The 16,482-nt window shown below is 41.8% G+C and overlaps 1 long non-coding RNA gene and 1 other non-coding gene across 2 annotated transcripts in view; both read right to left on the bottom strand.

The window, feature by feature from the left end:
- Rian (RNA imprinted and accumulated in nucleus) overlaps positions 1-16,482 on the bottom strand; it is a 57,772-nt gene that overhangs the window by 31,585 nt on the left and 9,705 nt on the right. Inside the window, exons 3-6 of the long non-coding RNA NR_028261.1 lie at positions 12,783-12,921; positions 9,732-9,819; positions 4,957-5,031; positions 2,979-3,084 (exon numbers count right to left, since the gene is read on the bottom strand). This is a non-coding gene — a long non-coding RNA (RNA imprinted and accumulated in nucleus). The remainder of the gene's footprint in view (positions 1-2,978; positions 3,085-4,956; positions 5,032-9,731; positions 9,820-12,782; positions 12,922-16,482) is intronic.
- Positions 11,796-11,874, bottom strand: Mir370 (microRNA 370). Its single transcript, NR_029918.1, has one exon. It is a non-coding gene; the product is annotated as a microRNA 370 (primary transcript).

The raw sequence follows: 16,482 nt of genomic DNA, 5'->3' as shown, positions 1-16,482 counted from the left end.
CTTGCAGACAGATCACCCACGCATAGACAAACCGCCACATCACCTGACATCTCACAAGCAAACTGACGAGAGATCACACATAGAAACTCCCGAGTTCTGGCTTTGTGGGAACTGTGAGAAAGAAACAATGTGCTTCATACTTTGAGCGATGACATCACTGGGTCACCACTCCAGGACATCTAGAGACTACAACAGTCACAGCTGATCCTCCTATTTCTCACATCCTTGACACGGTAAATGTTTCAAATTTGGGGTTTTACGCTCCAAGTTTTGTAATATTTCAGTAAATACAGTGAACTATCTCAAAACGAGGTTCCAGGAAGAAACGAAGACCATCCCCTATTCATCTCAGATTCAAGAACCTTTGTGGCTTTTCAGGTTAGAGGAGATAAGACTGTGCCACCAGGAACTGTTCTTTAGTCACAACAAGGACATTAACATTGCCTTCTCCCTCAGACTGCATGTGCCCACCTCAGGGAGTGCATGGCCCAGATATTTACCATTGATGAAATGTGTAAATTGCTAATGACATCAAACAAATCCTAATACTGAAAAACCCAGAGAACAAATAAAAAGCCTCCATGATTAGCAGACTTCAGCTCTGCAAGATCATAAAAACCACAAAGTGTGTGCTGGTCTGACAAGCATTCTTTTCTTTTATTCATATCCAGGCATCTATTCCCAGGGTGTAATTTAGGAATAAATAAGCTACCTACAGAATAAAGATAATGAGCCAGTCAGCGAATGTGTAAATTAGGGGACCTGAGATCGCTGTTGCAAGGTAGACCCTCAACAATGCACAGCGAGGTCCCTTGAAAAAGATAAATGAGATGAGGGTGTCTGTGGGTAGCAGCACAGACAGTCTTAATGGCTGCATTTATTTCTCTTGTGTGGGGTGGGAGATTTTAGTTTCTGTTGTATTAAAAATTAAAGAGTACATAAGTCATTACATAAGAAAGAGAGTTATTCGGGAGTCAATAATGGGAATGTAATAGCAACCAAGTTAGGATTAGTCACCCAATCTCTCATGAGTCAGTCTATTAAAGGATTTAAGCCTGTGGGTTCCATTCTTTGTAGAGTGTATGTTGTACTTCACAGAGCAAAAACACTTTCTATTCTTCACAGAGAGTATTGTACTTTACAGAGTGAGAATACCATGGTTGATGTAATTGTTCAGTAAGGATGAAAATGTTGCTTTCTGCCTGAGTGGTTAAGGGACTTTTGTACTTCTAGAGTTCCTATCTTTGGTGTAGGTGGTTTATCAGTAACTTATTTCTAAGGCATAAATAACCAACATAGGAAGAAAATGAGAAAATATAATCTAGGAACAGGCATAGAAATTAAAATTTCTGGTTAATACAACTCAAGTCCGTTAAAGATGGAGGGCTTTTATTTATCATTAATCAGTCTAAATTAATCAGATCTCTGGGCTGGCAAAATGACTCAGTGGTTAAAGGCACTGAGAGATCCACAACAAAGAAGTTCTACTGTGATATTACCACCACAGGAAGGAGAGGAAGAACTCCAGAAAACATGGTCCTTGGACCACCACACATGCATGGTAGCATATGTGCTTGGCTTCACAATCATAATAAAAGGAAAATTACCAGTGCACATTTCTGTTTTAAAAAACTTGCTTCCAACTGCCCCTGGATGTGCTCCCTGTGAGCAATTAAATGATGAGCTCATTCTTTCATTCATCTTTAGGGGTACATTAAAAAAAACTGATAGTGGACCAAACCATTAGCTACGCACAGAGACCTGGGGATCAGAGATACAATTGAATGTTGTCTTTGGTGGACAGAATTAGATTGATAATGCTTATTATCATGTGTACAGAAGTCATCCGTGCTTGGCCTTCTTCCAATTAGACAATTATTCAAACAATCATTTTCATATAAATAATTTGTCTCTTGTCTAAATAAAACCAGCCGCCAGCTGCCCAACACAATTCAAATAGCAACATCATGGTTCATGACCCAGGACATGTCCTTCAGGGGAATGGTCAAAAAGACTTGATCTATGTGGAGAATGAAGCTCAGTGGGTCAGAAGATAACAACAACGAATGATAATATTTGTTTCTTTTCATTCTTGTCTTTGCTTTTTAAAAATTGGCCATCTTTATTCATTCCTGAATCTGTCCCATTATAATACAAGTCACAGATGTGGACAGCTAAGACCAAGTTCTTTCAATATATCCAGCTGTGTTAGAAGCATGGCTTACACCAGGATGGTTTCTTGTTCTGATATACCTGTGAGTTATTTAGGCCAAACTCTTTGATTCACACATCTTAGAAAACTCGCTGCTCTATATACCTATTGATATACTTTCTCCCAGTGCTTGCTGCTTTATTCATTGATGTGTTTATATATATATGTGATGAATTAATAAATCAAAATGCCCGAGAGCACCAAATACTGAATAATACATCTATCTATCAAGTGTCCATTCCCCACAGAATTAGTAGTCGTTTTCCCCAATATCTGTGCATGTTTTCCACATTTAAATCATTCAGGGTTCTTATCTCCTACCATCTCTATAGTCTAAAGTTTGCCCTCTTTTGGCCTTAAAGAAGGTGCCATGGATGAGCAAAGGGCCATGATCTACACAACTAAAATTAACAAGTGACTTTTGTCATTGTTCTCTATCCTTTCTCATCAGGAAATTAATAACCTCTAAGTGTTATCAGTGACAAGGTACATAAATAAATCACATTCAATAATATATAGAATAGAATAGTAAGCAACCCTGGAAATGAAAAACTGCTTCTCTTCTTTTGGTGGATTTTTCATAGTGCTAAATCATATTAATTATCAGGCCTTAGTCTGATGATGTTCCTATCACTGCCTAACACTGGCATTTATAAATTTTGCTTATGAATTATAACCATTTTTTTTACCTTAGAAAAATGCAAGCAACACCCACTCATGAGTCAACTTCCCAAGCCAAGAACATACAACCGAAGCTATTACTCACAGAACTCTCTTCTTCCCTTACCCACACAGGGGAAAGCCAGGACCTTTGGCACGTCAGGATGAGTCAGTTGGTAGGCAAGCATCCACAGGACGCAATCAAGTACAAACTTTCAAAAGAATAAAAGAGCCTATGGTTAGATTCAGCAGTGCGTACTTATTTCACTAACACTGGGGTTCAAAGGACGGTTTCAAACATGTCTACCAAATATTCAAACAATACTCTGTTCCCATTACCCACATTCTTCCCATCCCCATACAGGAGTCCCTTCTGGTTTAGTTTTTTGTTTGTTTGTTTGTTTGTTTGTTTGTTTTTAAAGATTCCACATATGAGAGAAAAATGATGTCTGACATTATAGAAAACATTCTCTCTGCTGGCCACACTTGCTTCTATTCCACTACATACTTATAAAATTGTTCATTTATGTAATTGGTCCTCTCTTCCTCCTACCACGCCAAAAATGTCTATGGGGGACACTTTAATACACCTATGTATGTGTAATACACATACGTATGTCTGTATGCCTATTGGTCTAACATGGCCTGGAGGTGCAGCAGGTTTTATTGGTATAGCATAGGAGAACGTAGCATTAGAAAGAGGGAGGCAGATTTCTGAGTTTGAGGCCAGCCAGGTCTACAGAGTGAGTTCCCAGGACAGCCAGGGCTACACAGAGAAACCCTGTCTCAAAAAAACCCTTAAAATAAAATAAAATAAAATAAAATAAAATAAAAAAAAAAAAAAAAAGAGTGACTAACAACTATTGCTTCATATCGTGATGTCCTAACTGACCCAAAGGTAACAATGAACATTTTCCTCCCACATTCCTACAGGTGCCACTGGGGGCCAAGAGCCAGAGGCCACACTGGCCTGCATTTGCACCCCCCAGAAGCCGCCAATTATGTGTATTTCTAATAGACTTCAGTTTACGGTTGAATCAAAAGTATTGATGCATAAGCCTCAGAACCACTCATTACTGATTCACGCTCAATGCGTTTGCCTCATTTATTTATCTGTATGTTAACGACTGTTTCTGCATAATTTACTGATTTTTTTTCTTCATTCAGAGTTTCTCTAATTAAAAATCTTAGTGCCCATGAATCACAGAAATCAAAAAAAAAAAATCTTTTTGCTCTTGTCCTGCTCATGTTCACAAAGCAGGTAAATAAGGTGCCATATTAATTGGACCTAAGGCCCAGGTAGATAAATTACCCGATCACAATCACATTGCTTCTTCCCACACTGCTATTCATTCAATGGGGCGAGAGGGTACCCAACAGACTGTGAAGCTGGAGAGCCACAGACCACATTGAGGACCCTACTAAGTTACTCAGATCTCTACTGATGGGCTAGAATCACATAAAGACAGAATAGCCTTTGAGAAGACTGTGTGGACAAATGTGACAGCCCCAGACTTATCTCTAGAGGACCTGGGTTAGGCTAAAACCAGTCAATCTCAAACCCACCAACAGCTGACACCTGGCAGCTTGATTCATTTTGTTCTTGGTTTGCTTTTATAACTGAAAGATAAAATTGTGCACATTAAGTGTGCACATGATGTTTCAAGGACTTAAACACCACAAAATGACTAATTTCTAGCTAGCTAATATCTGCACTATGTGATTGTCACATCTGTGCTAAAAACACTTCACATCTTCTCCAATCATGGCATCCTTTTAATGCTCCTTTTAGGTTTTGTTTTGCTTTGTCTGGTTTTGTCTACAGCTATTTGGTTTTGGTTTGGAGTCTGTTTTCTTTCTCTCTCTTAGATAAGATCCCAATATGTAGCCCAGGACGGCTCTAAACAATCCTCCTGCCTCAGTCTCCCCAGTACTAGAATAAGAAGAGTGAGCCATCAGCCATCGTTCCTGCCTAACCTTTGCTTTTATGCCTGTTGGTAGATGTTATTCATCCTTTTGAGGTGAACCTACCCACGCATGGCACAAATCACTCAACACACCAGGACCCCAAGCATTGAACTTACCCAAGTCCTTTTACTCCTGGCCCAAAAAGCCTCAGTCTCAGACAGTAACCATCCATCAGGTACACAGCATTGAATCTGTGGGTTAAAAATAATTTTAGTAAGTGGCAATAATATTTATCAAAAGGGTGACAAACATTTTAGAAACAATTAGCATGATTTGTATAAATTTTGGAAAATTTGAATTTTAAAAACTACAGGTTTCAGGAAATTCAGGAGCAACACCAGCTTGGCCCTCAATCTGATAGCTTTTAATTCACACTCTATAAAACCACGGCTTTTACACATACACATGATTAGCCAAAGAGGAATTCATATCTTATTTATTGGCTTCTTCCATTAGTAATTTATGTAATTTTATTTATAACTCCCTTATATACAGATCCTCTAATACAATGTATCTATAGTGTATGAAAGTATTATATATAATATGTATTATATATAAAGTGCATGTGTATGGGTAGAATATAATATGAAGAAAGAAGGAAAAGATTGAATAGTAAAAAAGCCCATACTAATGGGTTCGTGTGAGTGATTTGAATACTCTCAATATCTAGCACGGCTTCAATTCAAAGTAAGTCCTGAAAGGGGCATTATCCACATATAATTCCATGAGGGGCTGTTACCTTCCTGAAAGATCTGAATATGAAATGCAGTTACATTATTTGGATATTCTTGTAGGCTGTAGCTCTTTGTAACTACAAGAAAATATAATGTGCTTTATTCTTTAAGCATGCAATTTCGATGTATGTTTAAAATAATCATAATTTTGAAATTGCTTAGAACTCTGACACATTGTCCTGAATCTCAAAGAATCAGCTGCCAGGAATTTGAAAACAAAGAAAGCTGCTTATCTCTTTTTGTTTGTTTGTTTGTTCTAAAAGGTATCATTGTGGCTGAGTAAATGATGTAATAAATAAGTAGATACATCTTATCAATCTAGACACTTAATCAAGAACTGATAGCTACATTAGGAACTTCAGATGGAGAGCACATCTCATTTAAAATACAGTGAGCCTGTTTAGTGCTGCTAGTGGTCGCTCTATTGGATAGTGTGTGCCTGTGGGCTAACTTCCCAAACAAACAGGTACTTCTTTACATAATCTTCCTCCTCCCCCACCCGCTCCCCCTCCCCCTCAGCTTTTCCTATATTCTCTCTCCCTCCCTCCCTCCCAAATCTCTATGTAGTCTATGCTAACCTTGAACACACATTCTTTCCTTCTACTTCAGCTTTCTTGCTGATAATCCTAGTATATACCACTACACTAATATTCCTTTTATTTGTTTTCATTTCTCTATTGTTTGTTTGTTTGTTTTGGGGGGCATGGAGAATGCCTCTCTTTTTAGCCCAGGATAACCTCAAAGTCTCAAAAGCTCTAGGAGTACAGGCATGAGCCCATGCTAGGCTCACAGGAAATACTCTTGACACTAGAGGTACCCCACACTCACCACTAACTTATCTTCTTCCCCCTCCCCGACTCCCCACCCCTGATCCCTTCATTTGTTTGGGATTCAAAGTTGATCACACAAGCTATTCTGAACATTTTTACTGAATTAAGTCAACCATGGTGTCAAAGTAATGTGAATGACTGAATGCTAACCAATTAAGTGGCCTTAGTATCTGTTACTGGAGTGAAGTTGTGTTAAAGTGGACATTCATTCATTTATAGATTGCATTCTGTTGCTCTGAGTTAGTCAGAAATTATACTATCATTGTTGTGGTACAGGTAGACTGTAGTCTTGTATTTTGTTGGATTGGTGATGAAACCTAGGACGCCCCACATTCCAGGCAAATATTCATTCAGTGAGCTACATTCCTGACCCATTAGAATTCACTACTCATTTGTTGAGGCCATTTGATAATATATAGAATACACTCAAAAGACAATTAACATGCCATTAACAAGTTTGACAATACCTTTTTGATTCTTGCCCACTAAAATATATAAATTTTCAATATTAGAGACAATTTCACATAGACTATGGGGTATGAAGTCAAGTAAATATTGAAAAGTTAAAAAAAAAACAATAAATACATGAATTAGACACAAAATTCAGCTGTGCAGCACTATATTAATTATAATAATTCTTTGTAGTAATTCAGCTATTAGCTTAAAATTAATAATCATTCATTTAAATTATGTGTTTATTTATTCATGTATAGTATTTCTAAAGCCCCCTCCCCATGAGACAATTACCTAATACAACTAGGGGAAAGCCTTTAGCCATACTGGGTTATTTAAATTTAAATTAATAAAAAATTGAGAAAAAGAACATTTCCATTCCTTACATCAAGTATTCAACAGTTCTATGAAGCTACATTCTACCACTTCAGAGTGGCAATCACAGACATTCTCCTCTCTGCACAAAGATCCAAGAGACAGAAGTAGGGTCTGCTCTTTATCCCTGTAATGGGAGAGTACTTTTCTTAATGAGCTTAACTGGACTAGTCAGGAGCTGGAGACACTGCACCATCATCTGCAGTTCACACTGCCTCTCTTCCATTTGATTTGATCATTTCTCTGTTTTAAAAGATTCATTTTGTCTTGTGTGTGTGTGTGTGTGTGTGTGTGTGTGTGTGTGTGTGTGTGCATTCTTGTGGTTCCCTTGGAGACCAACAAAGTGATCTCGGCCCCCTGGAACTGGAATTACAGGTAATTGTGAGCTGCCTGACACAGGGGAGCTGGGATCTGCAATCCGTACCACTAAGCAATCTCTCTAGCCCTAAGATTTCATTGTGTCTAAGGAAATGTTAGCAAGCAAGGTTCACCGATGCAAGTAGCATCTGAGACTTCTTACTTGGCCAAGGCCTCTCATCTCTTTCTTCCCACTCCTTACTCAAAGAATAAACAGCCTAGGACTTTAGTTATGGTCAAAAGTTTAACACATCATGCAGCAATCACAAGAAAACCCAGAACAGATGGAGAACAGAACGGAATGAGCAGGCTGTTGCTTCAGTGGTTAGGATATTACTAAATTCAAATCCTTTCACACTTGGCCCGCTCTCCTTACCAGTCCATGTTTTGGGTTTTCAATTCTTTTGTGCCTTGGTGTAATTATTTACATTGAATACTAAAATTAACATCCAACACAGCACTGTGTTTGCATGGTTATAAATGTCTCGACTAATTCCCTAATCAACATACTTTAAAGGACCTTTGATGTTCATAATTAGGACTATAATATGAGGGTATTAAGTGGTTTATCTTCTTTTAATGTGGTCTACAGAGCTCTGTCAAGAAAATATCTATGAAATTTAGCCATGCCATGATGGAATACTATGGGGACACTTTTCAGTGTGCCTTTCATGGGTCAATTCTATGTCCTGGAAGACCTAGGGATGCTCAATTGTATCACCCATGACTAAGTATCCATCCTGAGATGTTGAGAGATATCATAAAGTCTTAGCGAGCACTTAGCTGTGTCAATGAGTCCATGTGTCATTTGCTTGCTAGTTGATGAATTATCTTTGACTCTCTAGCTAAAGATTGTGAAATAAGACAGGGACTACAGGTTAAGAGCATTGGTTGCTCTTCCAAAAGACCTGGATTCAGTTCCCAGCACCCGTGTAGTGATTCACAAATATCAATTACTCCATTTTAGGAACCAAATACCCTCTCTACTGACTTCCATGGGCAACAGGCATCATGTGGCACATGTACATAGATTCAGACAAAAAACTTGTGCAAAGAAAATACATTTTAAAGTTGTTTGTAAACATGAATACTCTCACTTATCCTTTATGTACCTTGTCTCCAAATAAGAGTCCTAATCCCCACAAATATTACAGGACTAAATAAATCACCATATACCCACTCTATGTAATAGAAAGAAGTTATTGGGAACCTATGATCTGAGATAACTGTCAGAGACTCATACCTGCATGGGATTAATTGGTAAGCTTAATTATTTTACATTATTAGCCTTAATGGCCTATGGGTGGACCAGTCGGGTTTTGTTTTTACATTCAGGAGCTTCCAATTGTGTCCTTGCATATAGAAAGCTGTACCATTACTGAATTGGTATGTTTCACACATAAGCACATGTCTAGATGAGAAGCATAGGTCATGGCATCTTTAGCCCATTCATTTTGTTTTATAAGGGCATCAAATTTTAAATATATCATGAAGATGCATAAACACCCCACCCTGAGAACGATAAAAGAATATGCAACACTTAACATATGACACACATATGCCGTATGGGTGTATGCAAATAAGCATATGCATACTTCTTTTGGGTGGTGTGCTCACTCTGTGCAGGTGCGTATGTGTACATACATATTAAGGCCAGAGATCAAACTTGAAAGTTGTCCCCTAGGCACTATCTGTGACATACGGTATCATGGGCCTAGAACACACCATGTAGGGTAATCTGTCTGGCCAGAGAACCTAAGAGGTCTTCCTGTCTCTACCTCCTTAGGACTGAGACTCTAAGAATGCCACCGTGACCAGTTTTTTATATATGGCCACCAGATCAACTGCAGGCCCATTTGCTTATAAGGCAAGCACATGAACAATTGAACTATCACCCAAGCATAAGAAATTCCCTTTTCCTTTGATATTTTCCCCATACGAAATAGCTTACTATATTACTTCTAATTCGGTAATTATTATGCCTAATTGGATTAATTACCCTTGGTTCATGACAGTCTCCACACTGGCTAGGGCTTTGGCCATCTTTGGTTTTATTTACAAACTCAATCATGTTTAATAATGCAATAAACACCCATCAGCCAACTACCCAAGTTCAAAATAACAAAACTAGCCATTACTCACATTGTTGGCCCATGGCTCATTGCCCACAGCGGTCACTGCCAAGGTCTCTACCAGCAGGCTAGTCTCCATTCACATTAGGGCCTCCATTCTGTAGAACACAAGGCAGATATTTAAAAAGGACGAAGTAGAAACACTTGCTTCAAAGCCATTAGTGAGCAGGGCAGATTATCTTAATCTAGGATCATCATACAGGCCCAAGCACATATTCATTCATTCATAAATTCATTCATTCATTTATCATTTCTTATCATTTTAATGAATGTGTACAAATTCACTATCCAAAAAACCCCCAACCCCAAAGCAGTTCTTTTTTATAAACATTGATCCTATATGTCCTGACCACAAAGGAAACAACAGACCCTTTTTGAAACAGACCCAGTACAGAGTAAGAGACACAGCCATCTTTGATTACAGATACAATCTCATCATCATTGCCTATTTGGTCTTCCCAGTGTTTTCATACATTTTAAATACAATAAACACAGATGAGCCTAGTTCGAATCTCACCACATCTTAGTACATAGAGGTAAAATAGAAGTTTTTTAAGGCTACAATTATACATCAACGAATAAAAATTAACCTTTTGGTCAAAAAAACATTTTTAGTGGCCCACTCCTGGGATCCTGTCACCTGGCCATTATTTACTGACTCATTTAATTCCTCTTTTAATGCAGGCCAAATTCAGTTGAAGTAGGCAAACAGAGCAGTACCCCTGACAGTTCTGCTCACGCGGGGGCCATCTTACTCACGGCCTACGGCTGCGGTTGGTCTCTCAATAACTTCACACAAACTCAGAGTGGAAGGGCAGTTGGTAGAGGTCAGTGGGTGTGAGGAACAGGAGTGGGTCAGACAATACAACTCGCATTCGCAAGAATATTAAGTTCTCAGTGGCTAATGTACGTACAGAGTGGCAATTCTAGTCAACAGTGACGTATATTGAGAATTAACACGGAGGGTCCAAGATATTCTCCTCCCACATAAGTATTACAGAGTGGGGTACTAGGCACAAAACATCAGAGCTTAAATACATACATTTTTATTTGTCAATTAAACCAACAGGACAGAAAAAAAATACCTCTTCGGGTCTACCTATGAGGCTCTTTAATTTTATGCACAATTAATTTAAATCATGCATAATTTCTTTTATACATAACTTTATACCATTCCTTATTACTTCCTGAAAGGAGACCTCCCAGGCCTGCTACCTATCCAAAGTGGCCACATGAAGGCACAGAATGGCAGGAAATGGCTGCTGGACCCGTTTTCTCATAAATGTCAGGTTAGCAGACCTGGGTCACTCTTTGACTTTATTTGAAAGTCTCACGGCTGATGGATCCAAGGCATGAGGACAGTCTTTCTTGTTCTTTTCTAATTTTTAATATAACATGAGCAGCCCAATTCCCCTCTGAGTTCTCTTTCCATGTTAGCCCCTTGTACTGAGTTAACACATCTCATGGTTCACAGCCCACACTTGTCCTCAGGCCTTATCCGGGTCTTATTAATTAGTATTCGAACCACTTAGGACTAACCACGCATGGCCCCCACCCTTTTGACCCCACTGTCCTGCTGGCCACACAAATGTTTTTAACAATGGCTTGTCCCTCCTGCTTTTATACACATAGCATGGAGACAGATGTGTGTTCTTGAAATAGGCTTTTCAAGAGCCCATGGTCTGCTGAAGATATACAGCTTGACATGTCCATTTGACATTTGGTGACAGGACTCGAAACCAGGTCCTCACACACATTGGCTACTTCTACGTCTGGTCACAGTCATGAGGCTAGCATAGCCTACAAAAATACCCACACAATGATACCCACCCCCAAACTCAGCCTTTAATTCTAACTTGCTGGGTGACATCTACATCAATTGAGAAGCCTCTCTGTGCTCTGTTCCCATCTACCAAACATCCACGCCTCTGATCCCTTAGCAAAGATAATCCTTCTCCTCAAAGCCAGGCAGAAGCCCTCCCACAGCAACTCTAAGCCCCTTTCACAAATCTTTGCCCCCCGCAGTAGCAGCAGCAGCAGCAGCAGCAGCAGCACCCGAGCGATGGTGACAGACAGACAGACAAACCAGGTTCCACCCCAGCAGGCACTCATGAGCTGTGTAACTGCAGAGACGTGACCTGGTCTCTCCGTCTTAGGCCCCGGACTCGTAGGATTTGTCGACTGAGAACAGCAGCACCTTCCTGGGTCCAACAGGCTGAAGGACTACCGACCGACCGACCGACCAACCGATGGACCAGGCAGACTGAAGGATAGACTGACAAACTGACTGATCCTCAAAGCCACACCCACCCTTTGCATACCCACACAGCTCCACCCACCCCACACACCTATCTGCTCAACAGGTCTCCTAAAAATTAGACAGTCAAACTCGCTCTATGCTCTGAACTCTATGCCTGACCTTGGCCGAGACATTACCGGGATCTGTTCCTTTGTGGTCAAGATATCATAGTTTTAAAAAAAAAAAAAAAAAAAAAAAAAAGGATCCACCCACAGGGACTCACTTCTGAAAACTGAACCACATTGCAGGGAGTCTGTGCTGTAGGATCACTGGTTTTACTTTGGTTTTCTTTAGAGGTCTCTTGAAGACCTGGCTGGCCTGAGGATGGTTTTGAATTCATGACCCTTCCTGCTTCCACCTCTTGAGTGCAAGGTTCAGAGCACCCAGTATTATACAGTGCTGGGGGTTTCGAACCCAATGCTTCCTGAACGCCAAGCAAGCACTCTCAACTGAGTTACACTTCCCCCAGCCCCATACTGCCATGAAACTCTCCCAGTGCATATTGCTCCCCTCTAAGTGGAAGGAGGCTCCCAGTAACCAAGCCAAGCCAGTTAGTTCTCTGAGCTGCTCCCAGGACGGGGGGGGGGGGGGGGGGTGGGGGGGCCCTCAGGTGTCAAGCGAACGAGCCCCCTGTGGGCCCCCAGCCACAGGCATTGTTTGTCCTGCACCCAGCACGGACTGCTCAGCACACGGTTTCGTTCCCACAACAGTCCTGTCAATTAGTCATAATTAGCCAATAGTTACTGAATGCAGACACTGTACCGAGCACCGTGGAGCCCGCTGTGTGCAGCCCGCTGTGCACACCACACACACACACACACGGACATTCCTCGGGTGTGGAGACGACAGGGCAGCAGACATCCTCCCTCCCATTCTGAAGTGGGCGTTACGGGTCTAGATGCTGAGAACAAGGGAAAATCCTGTAAGGACGACCAGCCCTGTGGGGAAAGCCAGGAAAAAAGAACACTCAGACTGAATAAATGCAAGGTATGGGCTGACAGAGTAACATTCAGGATTGGGGGGCCCCTGGGCTGTGGCAGAGCAGCTATCCAGGGAGACAGCCTCACTCAGGTGGTGAGATTTGGATGAAGATGAGAAGTCCTAATTTATGCTTTGGCAAATTGAGCCTCAGAGATGTTAAGTGACTTGCTGGTCGTCACACAGCAGGGAAGAAGCAGAACCAGGCTGTAAATACACCATGTGGGTGAGGAGTCTTAAGGAAGGTATTAAGCCCCATCTCAGTAGTTATAATAATTATATGGAAAATAAAATGATTACTTTTAAAAATACCTTTTGGGGACAGAAGCGTTTCATGTACCCCAAGCTGGCTTTGAATTTGCTACATAGTCAAGGGTGAACTTGAACATCTCTCCCTCCTGCTTCTGCCTCCCACTTTTCCATGGTGCTGGGAGGCAAACTCAGAGCTTTATGAATACTAGGCAGCCATTCTACCAACTGAACTACATCCCGGGCTTCTTTTCTGGATTATATGGGTTCAGTTCACCTCATTTATTTTTGTTATTTTAAACTGCACTTAGGTAGATTTGCAGTAGTTAGAGAATTGAGAAGAGGGTGTAGAATCTATACGGGGCTGGTAGAGCCTGAGGTGAGGTTTTGGAACTGAACTTGGGTCCTCTGGAAAAGTAGGAAACTGTACCATTCTCTCAGCCCCTCAAGTCACTTTAAATGCCAGTTCCTGTGGCCAGGCAATGGGATTCATGCCTTTGGTCCCAGCACCCAGGAAGTAGATGCAGGTGGATCTCTGTGTCTTTGAGGCCAGGATGCTCTACCCAGTTCCAGGACAGCCAGGGCTAAACAGCAAGACCCTGTCTCAAAATGAAAAGGTGCTTTTTGCATTTCCATGCGAAAATTGGGTAAACTGAGGCATTCAGGTTGATGTGCATGCAGAAAGCTCATTGACAAACCCTGACAGATCCTGGCACCTCCAGATGCAGTTTTTCAAACCCTACCTGCCAAAGCTAAGCCAGTTGTGCAGAGGGGCCATTCTCAGAGTCTCTCCTTGCCTTGCAACCCCTCTGGGCTGAGGAGCCTTTCCTTACACCTGCTACATTAGCATTCAGTCAGAATAGAAAATGCAGGAAAACTAGCTCAATTTTCCCTCAGGATGCCAGAGTACGTGTGGCCCCTGCTTGCGTGATAATTACAGATAGAACGCACTTGAGAAGATGCTGCTTAGAAAATAAACTAAAATTTGATTGGATGAGAAGTTTAGCCCCCAAAGGGGGCCCCTGACAGCAGGGAGAATTAAGGAACACAGATTTTTTTTTTCCAGGCATGGTCACAGAGGAAAGGAAATCTGTCAGAGTGTGGGTTTAGACGGAAAAAAAAAAGCAGGCTGGGTCTGTATCAGCCCCCTGGATGACGTTGGGGACAGTCTTTTATCATCTCTAAGCCTCTGCTTCGTCCCCCTTTTGATTGACAGTGGAAAATACCATCATGGAGGGTGGCTGTGATGATCTAGCATAATAAAAGAACACGAAGTTCAAGAGGAGGGCTGAGCGTGAGGCCAGGGCTCTGGGCTTAGTCATCCAGGAGAGCTGTGGAGAGGCAGCAGCCTGCTGTTCCTCAGCACACACACACGTGAGAGCAGCAGAGACGGAGAGCTGCCAGAGAGCTGCTGCAGAGCCAGAGCTGCGACTGGGTCCTAGTGACCGGGTCAAGGGGTCACCTGTTATCTCAGAAACACCTGAGATAATTGATACAGTCAGAAAGTGAGCAGAAGGCAAGGGTTCCCCAAGCAGTTAACTAGGAAAAAATACTCTTGGAAGAGCCGGGAAGCCTTTGATCTTGGTGAGAAACTGTTTATTTACTTTATTTCATCCATCTGTCTGTCTCCCATGCACAGGGAAGCTTTCTGACCTGTGCTTCTCCATATACCATCTCTCCAGCATTTATCATCCATACAGCTGCCTCCCTGCACATCTCATGCATCCTCACGCAGAAACCCATCCATCAGAACGACCCTCCATCCTTCCTCTGTCTCTATTTTGCAAAGGAATTAGACAAACCTGGGCTGCAGCCCTGGGTTCTGCTAACTAGCTGATCTTGAGAAAAATGCTTGACCCCTTCTCATCCCCTTGTCTGTAAAATAATGAGCAATCAGATGTAGCCGGGCTGGGAACTAAAAGGAGGGTGGGCAGAATAGTGTTTTGGTCTCAGCAAATTGTTGTGAAATGTTCACTCGCTGCGTTTCTGCTACTGGGCTGGGAGGGATGCAGGGAGAAAAGCCGCTGCACTTTGCACAGCATGTGGAAAATGATGTTTTAGAATCACCTGGGCTGGGATATTTCGGCTGTGGCCTGAGCATCTTGGGGAGTGGTCTGTCCTGGTCCTGGACACATAGCAGATAGTGCCATCTAGTGGACCAGCACCCTGTGGGGGTCCCGGACCTAGCCCCCAGGAGTGCAGGCGACCCTTGCTCCCAAGTGGCTAAATCACTCAGGGGCCATGGCCTGCCAGGAGCCTTTTGTTTTGTGGACGATAGCCAGCTCTCTCGTCTATCCAGTCCAACTCCTTTAGAGGTTTCCGGGAAAAACAGATAATTCAAGTAACAGCTGTTGGCTGCCGGTGTCTGCTTTCCGTTTGAAATGAGGCTGGGGGATGCGTGTGTACCTGTCTCTAATTTGCCTGGTGGCCCTGGGAGGCTCTGAGAATTGGCTCCGTTTTCAGGGAGAAAAACCGAGGCTCACTGAGATTGTATTTGGTATAAAGCCCTGCGTTTCAGGCTGTACTTACCTTAGAGAACCCCCACAGTCCCCTTGAAAGTGCAGGAAGCACTTTGGACAGAAATCTGAATAAGCCAATCATAAAAGTAATTTATGAGTTCATCAGGCAGATTTGGACACTGCATAGAGGTTAGATGGCAGAAAGGAAAAGCTGTTAATTTCTTAATTGTGGTAATGGCATCCCACGTATTTTTATTTTACAGATTGTGGCAATGGATATCTTTATGTTTTTATTAAGGAAAACGGCTTTGCTTAGAGATAAATATTCTGAGATACACAGAAGAGACAATATGATCTCTAGAATTAGCTTCAAACCAGTGCAAAAGATGAGGACTTTAACAGTGGGAGGGGAGGGGGGTGTCCAGGGCTCACATGAAGCAGGGGTGTGTGTGAATTTGATGGGCACTACATCTGGAAGATGAAATACAGGTTAAAACTGTGCTGTTTAAGAACACATTGTTTTATCCGTTTGTGGTGTCTGGGGAAAAAAAAGCATAATAAAATCTGACTTTCTTTTTAATCAACAAGTGAAAAATGGAGTGCAGAGGTGCCGACGGCGTCCAGAGAAACGCTTAACAGCTCGGAGGGGGCTTTGGGTACTCAATAAAGGAAACACAGCATCCTGAGGCTGGTTTACAAGGATCTGAAACAGCACGGGACCGAAGAAACACTCCCTGCAAACTGGGTGGACTGAAGGGAAAGTGTTGGGGGGCACT

This window comes from Mus musculus, chromosome 12 (genome assembly GCF_000001635.26).
Source record: "Mus musculus strain C57BL/6J chromosome 12, GRCm38.p6 C57BL/6J".
NCBI lineage: Eukaryota > Metazoa > Chordata > Mammalia > Rodentia > Muridae > Mus > Mus musculus.
The sequence above is the reverse complement of the archived record's forward strand: the minus strand, read 5'-3'. Positions and strand labels throughout refer to the sequence as shown.